The following is an 8,011-nucleotide window of genomic DNA, read 5'->3' as shown; positions in this document are numbered from 1 at the left end:
CCACAACAGGGAAATTTATAGACAGAAACTAGATTAGTGGTTACTTAGGACTGGGGTTGGGGGCTAGACAGGTGCTAAAGGATACAGGGTTTCTTACTGAGGTGATGAAAATGTCCTAAAATTGTGGTGATGGTTGCACATATCTGTGAATATACTAAAATCCATTGAATTGTACATTTTATTTATTTATTTATCTATTTTATAGGAAACACTACTTTTTTTGAAAGAGAGAGGAAGGGAGAGAGAGATAAAAACATCAATGAGAGATTGGCGGCCTCCTGCATGCCCCTCACTGGGGATTTGGCCTACAATCTGGGCATGTGCCTGACCGGGAATATCATGGGTGACCTCTTGGTGCGTGGGTTGATGCTCAACCACTGAGACACACTGCTGAGCTGAATTGTACACTTTAAATGGGTGAATTGTGTGGTATGTGAATTATATATCAACAAAGCTTTTTTTTTTTTTAATTAAGCAAACTTTTTTTTTTTTTAATGAATATATATTTGTTTCCGGGACTGGGCTAGATTTTTAAAGGAGCACTCTCACCACCTGTTGAGGATGAGGCACCGGTTGGGTGAGGAACAGGCCACCAGGTTGCGTGAGGGGCAGACTTTCCCACGCTTTAGTTGACCTGAGGCTCCCCATTCTGAATCTGGGACTGGGGTTACAAACAAGAGCTACACCCACCATCCACCACCCACTTTGTCTGAGCTTTCTAGGTCTAGCTTCTCACCACTCCAGGTGATATTTCCATCCCAGGATTTAACTTCCATCATGTCATAAAAACAGAGAAACCACTCTTTGGGGAGAACGCGTCCGGGAGGCCTCTCACCCCAACTAAACTTGTTCCCTGACTCACTCACAACAACTGGGGATGTGTGATACTCACCTGCCCCGGGGCACCCCAACCCCTTGGCAAAGCAAGCCCCCACGCCTGGGGGGGCTGGCTTCAAAACCCGGCTGGCCACTTGGGGGGCGGGGGGCGGTTTCCTGCCCCCCCCAATCCCAGGACCCTGAACCTGGGATGTGTGGCCTGCGTGAAAGGGCACCCGCCACTCGGATAGCACTAGGAAACATCTGCTCTCTGGTTTAACAGTGGAACTGCAGACACACGGGGGAGAAGGGGCACCGAATCGGGAGAAAGCGCCGCCCAGGCACTCATCCCAAACTCCGCAAAGCCACGCAGGGAGGGGCGGGAGGAAAGGGCCCGCGGGTAAGGGTCTCCGCAGATCGGAGGAGGGGTAATACCAGTTACTCTGTTTAAAAGGAAGAGGATGGGCTGCTCCACTGGCGCCCCCGCGCGGGGCCTCGGCCCCGACTCCCGGGAGTGGTCGCCCGGCTGCGGCCCCGCCACCCAGCGCACACCTCGCCGCCCCCCGCCCTGGACGAGGAGCGGGGCCAGGGACCCAGGGCTCGTCCCGGCGCCGAAAGCGCGGGCACGCCCCGTAGAATGGGGCGCCCGGGACTTTCTAACTCGATGCCCGGGCATAGCCCATCACGAGTGCAGCGTCCCGGACCTCCGGTCCGCACCCCCGGGGTGGTAGCCCGGGACTGGGTGCCATGGAAGGAAACGCCTGGGGGGAGAACTAGGAGGAAGCAGTAAGTAATCCGGGCTCGAGCAGCTGGATGGAGCGCGGGGGGGACCAGTAGCTCGGAAAGCGGGTTACACGCTCCGCGTCGGTCGGCTTCCTGCCTGCGGCGAAGCTGTACGCGCGCTCTTCACGGTCCGAGACAGGAACTCAGAGGGCTAAAGGCAGACTAAGTCGCCCCCTTGGGCAAAGAGGTAAAAGGGGAGCTCCGGTGTAAAAGGGTCGTGCTCCAGGTGAGGCTCGAACTCACAACCTCGGCATTGCTCTGCATGTACTGCTGTATAAGTACCGCGCGCTAACCGATTGCGCCACTGGAGCTCCGCTCAGCCCGCCTCGCGATGGCTCTATCAGGGTTACCCGGCTCGGTGCGGGCCGCCGCGGAGCATGCGCGCCGCGACTTACGGCTGGGCGGGAAGAGCCGGGCCAGCTGCCCCCACGCCTCCGGGCGCGGCCGCCCCCAGAGAGTAACCCGGGGAACCCGCGAGGCTCTCCCTGCGCGGCGGAGGGGCCGGTTGGCACGGCCGTGACGGGCGGGCCGTTGGGGCCTGGAAAAGAGGGCAGCCGGCCTCCCGGGCCGTGCGGGAGGAGGAGTCCGGGACGCTGCGGTCTGAAGCCGCCTCCGCGTCCGCCGTGGAGCCTCGCCTCCCGGAGCGGGCCCCGCGGGGAGCAGGCCTCGTTCCCGGGGCCGGGCCGGGCCGGGCCGGCGGCCGGCGGGCGGGCCTTGTGGCGGCGGTGACGCGGCCCGAGGGGTGGGGCCGAGCCTGGCGGCCTCGGCTTCCCGGCAGCAGCTGCCCCGGCGGCCGCCCCTGCCCCGCGCCCCTCGTGACGGGTGAGCGGGGGACCCGACCCCGAGGTCGGCGGGAGCTGGCAAACCCTGGCACGAGCGGATCCCGCACCTGGCAGCGGGCAGTAGGGAGCGCCCGAGGGCGGCCTCCACGCGGAGCGCGGTCGGCCCAGCTCCGAGGGCCCCTGGGCGGGCGTTGGGGCACCAGAGCCTGGCTCCCCGAAGGTTCTCCGCTTCCCTTCCACCCTGAGCGGGTGCGGGGGGCACTCCAAGCAGAAGGCGTGTCCCCGAAGTCGAATCAGGCGTCGGGCATTCCGGGGCACGATGGTCGCCCGGGCCTTGGGGAGGATGCCGGCGAGGCCACGCGTGTTTGTTTTGTTTAATTTAAAACTGGTTCCTAATATTTAGAATCGAGGTCTCATACAACTATGTGGATACCATTTCTTTTTTTAAAAATACAGAAAATCCAAACACTGTACCCAAGGCTGTATTATGACTATCCTGAGCCCTAGGCACTCCTTTCTTTTAAAATTTTTTTTCTTTTTTGATCTATGTGGGCCCCTTCCTTAAATTTTTATTATTATGTTTTACTACTGCAAAATAAAGACAAATATAATCCAGGCTGGATTTATTGTTACGTTCATTTTTTTTTTTTCAAATTTCAAAAGAATTTACAATGTAAGCCTGGGGGCGTGGCTTGGGCTCCGTGCTTACTGTAACTAATTGGTAATTCCACCCGGAACCTGCATCCTCCTGGGAGCATAGCTGTCGCAACCTCCGCAAAGCGTCCACCACTCCCCAGTCTGTTCCTCCGTGGTTGCCTCACCCGATTTTCTCCTGGGCCTCTGTTGGCATATTGGCCACTCTGTGTGCTGACCTCTGCTTTCCTGGGAGAGCCAAAGAGCAAACAACAGCAATAGATTGGGGAAACCATCTATTGATAAGGAAGTGATGGGGCAGAATAAAGACCATGTGTAGTTACCTTGATGCTGACTTGCCACAGTAACAGGTTGTTTTAGGGTGACTAGTGCTGAGCAGTAGAGTTGTAGAAAGCCTTGAAATTGAGCAGAAGAGATCAGAGTGATCCGGCAGATGATGAAGAGACAGTGACAGGTTCTGTGTAAGGCAGGGCCCTCCCAAAGATGGTGTTTTTATGACGTTCAATGCCATGTGCAGACTGGGTCACCCAACCAGAGAAAGGAGGTGGGTGAGACTCTCCAGATGGTTTTGTAAACTGTGAGAGACCCACATCCGGAGCGAAAGCTCAGAAAGGGGACTGTCACCCTGGCCAGTTTGGCTCAGCAATTAAAGCGTCGGCCTGCGGTCCGGAGACACCCGGGTTCGGTTCCCACTAAGGGCACGTACTTCGGTTGCAGTTTGTCCCCGGCCCTGGTTGGTTGTGCGGGTGGCAGCCACTCGATGTGTCCCTTCACGTCGATGTTTCTCTCTCTCTCTCCCTTCCTCTCTCTCCCTCCCACTCTATCTGTACAAAAAAATGGAAAAATATCCTCGGATGAGGATTTAAAAAAAAAAGAAAGAAAGAAAGGGGACCGTCAACAACCCTGCAAGGTCTCATCAGGCACCAGGCAGGTGGTGGGATGCGGAGTTGTGTACAGCATGCCAGCATTAGGGCTCCTTGGAGCATTCGTGGGCAAATCCAGAATAAAGCAAGAGCAACAGAAAATGAGCCTTTGAAATAAATCCCTCCCAACAGTTGGAACAGGCTATAAAGTTAAATGCATGTTTGCCACAGAGTGGGAATAATTTTCCTCCCTAAATTAAAAGGAATTAATTCCCTGATAAACTAGAAAAGTTATGGACCTATGTGTACCAGTGTCTTCTCAAATCCAGTAGCAGAGTTTGCTCTTTCTCCCTCCTGAGTCCTTCAGGAGAACCCATCTGGTGAACTGGGAGCAGTAAGTCTGGCCCCTGGCGGTCCAGCCTCTCTTCTCGCTCCCCCCATTTATAGATCTATTCCCTTATGGGTTCAGCAGCTATTGACTGGTCTCTAGTTGCATGGGAAGGAAAGACAGCATCTCATAAAGACTTTGGAAACTAAAACAACTTAGTCCCCACGGAAATCGGGGCTCTAAAGAAGGAAACTAGTGAGGGTGATGCTGAGCCTCGAGGGAGGCCGTGTCAGAGCCTCTGCCACCAGGGATATTTTTCAGCAAGAAGTCTCTGAACACCTTCAAATCACTTAACTTCATACGGACTGACTCTGAAGAGCAATGAATTAAGAGTGAGCTGTGGCCCTCCCTGGCAGTATGACTGTTACCTTACTGGGCCTCAGTTTCTCCATCTATAAATTGCAGGGTCTAGACCAGATAAGGGCTTTTCAGGACCTATCTTGACTGGAGAACTCCTTTCGCCATGTACACTCTTGCCAACACCTTGAGATTATTTAATTATTTAATAATTTGTGTGACATTAATAAAGAAGGGATTTTTAAACAAAAACTTATTTTACATACCCATATATATAATTTTTAAACAATCTTGAGTAATACCCATAATATAAAAAGACTATCTTGACCTTTTTCCATTTACCATGTAATACAAAATGTTTAATTTACTTTAAATTAATTAAATAAGGGAAAACCTGCTACCAGAGGTTAACAAATAACTTTTTTTTTTATCCTCACCTGAGGACTTTTTTAACTTCAGACAGAGCAGGAGGGAGAGGTGGAGGGAGAGAGAGAGAAACATCGATGTGAGAGAGACACATCAACTGGCTGCCACTCACACAACTCCAACCAGGGCCGGGGACAAACTGCAACCAAGGTACATGCCCTTAGTGGGAACCGAACCCAGGTCTCTCTGGTCCATGGGCCAACGCTCTAACTGCTGAGCCAAACCAGCCAGGTCATGTTAACAAATAACTTTTAAAAGAACATATATTGGGTATTGGGACAATGCGTATTAAAATGTATGAAAGTTAACGACTCATTGTAGCATCAAAAATAAAAACTGCTTTCCAAGATGAATGTTTGGAATTTATGCTTTTTACAATAAAAAATTTATTTTTATTACTTTCATGTTGTTGTGTCTAAATGATGAGGTAAAACAGAAGGGTTCAGGCTGCTATATACAAGCAGTTTTGCAAATAACTGTGGGTATGACTGGTCTTCATTCCTAATAATGAAAGGCTGAATTGGACATAATGGTCACTACATTTTCTCTTTTTGACTTTGGTTTGTGACTTACAAGAGACATCGGGATGAGCCAGATAAACATTCCAATCAACTGAATGCAATTTGCACATCTTGTGAATAAAGATAATCTTGAGTCAGATTTGTAGAGTCTTCATTGTATGGTCTTTATTTCAGTAAACTTTTTGTTTTATATTTTTAACCAGTATAAAGAGACTCCCAAAGGGATCTTATTTTAATGGGACAGGAGGTTGTCTAAAGAATAATTTTAATTATTATTTCTCTTTATTATTATTATTTAATTATTATTATTTTTTTTATTTTTATTATTTATTATTAAAATTATTATTATTATTTAAAAGGTATCACTGCCACCTATAACAATGCAATCCATCTTGAATGCTTTTCAGAACCCCTGGGATTTGGCAGCATCTAAGATCCCTTCCTATCTTAATTAATGTTTTTCTTTATTGATATTTAGAGAGAGAAAGGGAGAGGGAGACAGAAACATCGATGAGAGAGAACATTGAGTGGCCTCCTCCTGCATGCCCCCACTGGGAATTTGGCCCACAACCTGGGCATGTACCCTGACCGGAAGTCGAACCAGCAACCTCCTGGTGCATGGGTCCACACTCAACCACTGATGTTCCGCATCTGCACCACATGGGGAAGGGACCCTCTATTTTACCATAGAAGGCGAAAGGTGTGAGGGGCCCTAGGGCCAAGCTCTAGGAAGTTTGATGCAGCTCTGAACCAATCACACATAAGAATGAAGCATGATGATAATTGGGGAAGTGCAGATTTTCTCATTCTCAATTGAAACTTAAATGAAGACTTGCTGAGAGCCTATCAGATGAGAAAAAATTTAAGAGATTGGTAACATCAATGTTAAAAATGTAACGAAAAAGACACTAATCAGTTGTTTCATTTTGAAGACAGTTTTAGCACAATCTACCAAATGCATATATCCTTTGATCTAGCAGTTCTGCTTCTGGGAATTTCTCCTGTAGAGACACTCATACGTGTGAACAAATGTAATATTTCATCAAACCTAAGATGCCCTAAACTGTAACATGTACCATTAAGGGGGGGAGGGGAGCTGCCACTTTAACTATGATGCTATGCTTTCATATCACTTAGACTTTTTACTTTATATTTTATTAAAAGACTCGATTGTACATAATTTTTAAGTCATATATTACTCTTGAGAACTACTGTTTTCTGTTCAGCTTTTCAGCCCCTTTGTTTCTTCCACTTACAAACCAGCCACCACTTCAAAGACGAAAGCAGCTGAGGGCGTCGCGCTCACCCACAGAATTTCTCTTCTCCCTGAAATCTTGGCCCCTGGACTCCTGGACTGCCTTAGTAGCTCTTTGTTTCCTTCAAACAGGTGTGTGTATGTGTGTGTGTGTGCACGCGCGCCCCCACATGTGCACACATGTATTGTATTTCTAGCTACTATCAGTGGGAGTAGTTTGATAGAAAATGAATTGTCAAGAGCTAGTGTGACCCCATAATTTATCCTCCAAACAGGGACATTTCTGAGAATGAAAGGAAACAATAACTCCGGATCACTGAGCATGCCTTGGGACTATCTCAGACTACCAGGAACACTTGGCCGCCCTAGTCATAGCCCCCTTTGTACTGCTATAAACACAGAAAACAAAAATAGGAAAGATTCCCTTTTCAATATTTTTTGCTGTAAAAACTATCATTTCTTGAATACCAATTATTTCATATACTCTAAGTGTTTTACATTCATTTTCTCATTTTAATCCTTACAACAACCCTGTGAGGTAGATAATATCACCATTTACAAATGAGAAAACAGGCTCAGAAAAATTAGGTCACTTGCCCAAGGTCATACCCATCTAGGTCAGTTTGGGGCTAAAGGCAGTGTCACTGCCCAGCTCTGCAAAGAGCGCCTGGGAGTGGAGGTTGCTGGCCACTCCCTGCTGGTAGGGATGCACTGAAGCTGAGCTGATAATTGGTTTTTATTCCACTTAGCATTTTCCCTGGTTGACCTGCTTGGGCCATTTGCACCCCACTGAGCATTGACTGCTGCTGGTTGGAGCACCTGTGAACATTGATGGGATGTGTGCATGTTATCCACTTAGTGCTTCTCTGCTCCAAACACACCATTGTCTGCCCTGCTCTGTGATCCTACCAGCCAGTGCCATGGTTAGTCCTTGTCAGTGGAAGGTGCTAGAGGAGCTCAAGGGGCTTTGCTTCCTAGTTCCAGAGCTTTCTTCTGGCTCCTACAGCACAGCTGCCAGGGGCGGCTTCCCAGTGAGACTTTGCCATCACCCGGCACAGTTTCCTGCTCGCTGACCCCAGCCTGCAGCGCTCAACTTCTCTGCCGCCCCATGGGCCACCACCGCGCCCTCACTAATGAGTTCTGGGGGGAGAGGGTCGTTTCCACGTTCCTTCCTTCCCTGGGCTTTCTATGTCATCTCTGGAGATAGCGGCTGCTCCCTGTAGATG

At 49.4% G+C, this 8,011-nt stretch overlaps 1 non-coding gene across 1 annotated transcript; it reads right to left on the bottom strand.

Moving 5' to 3' along the window:
- Positions 1–1,817: 1,817 nt before the first annotated feature.
- On the bottom strand, positions 1,818–1,910 carry TRNAI-UAU. The gene is given in 2 exon segments: positions 1,818–1,853; positions 1,873–1,910. It is a non-coding gene; the product is annotated as a tRNA-Ile (tRNA).
- Positions 1,911–8,011: the final 6,101 nt, after the last annotated feature.

The sequence above is a fragment of the Molossus molossus genome, unplaced genomic scaffold (assembly GCF_014108415.1).
Source record: "Molossus molossus isolate mMolMol1 unplaced genomic scaffold, mMolMol1.p scaffold_m16_p_15, whole genome shotgun sequence".
In the NCBI taxonomy this organism is placed as follows: domain Eukaryota; kingdom Metazoa; phylum Chordata; class Mammalia; order Chiroptera; family Molossidae; genus Molossus; species Molossus molossus.
This window is presented reverse-complemented; position numbering and strand designations above follow the sequence as displayed.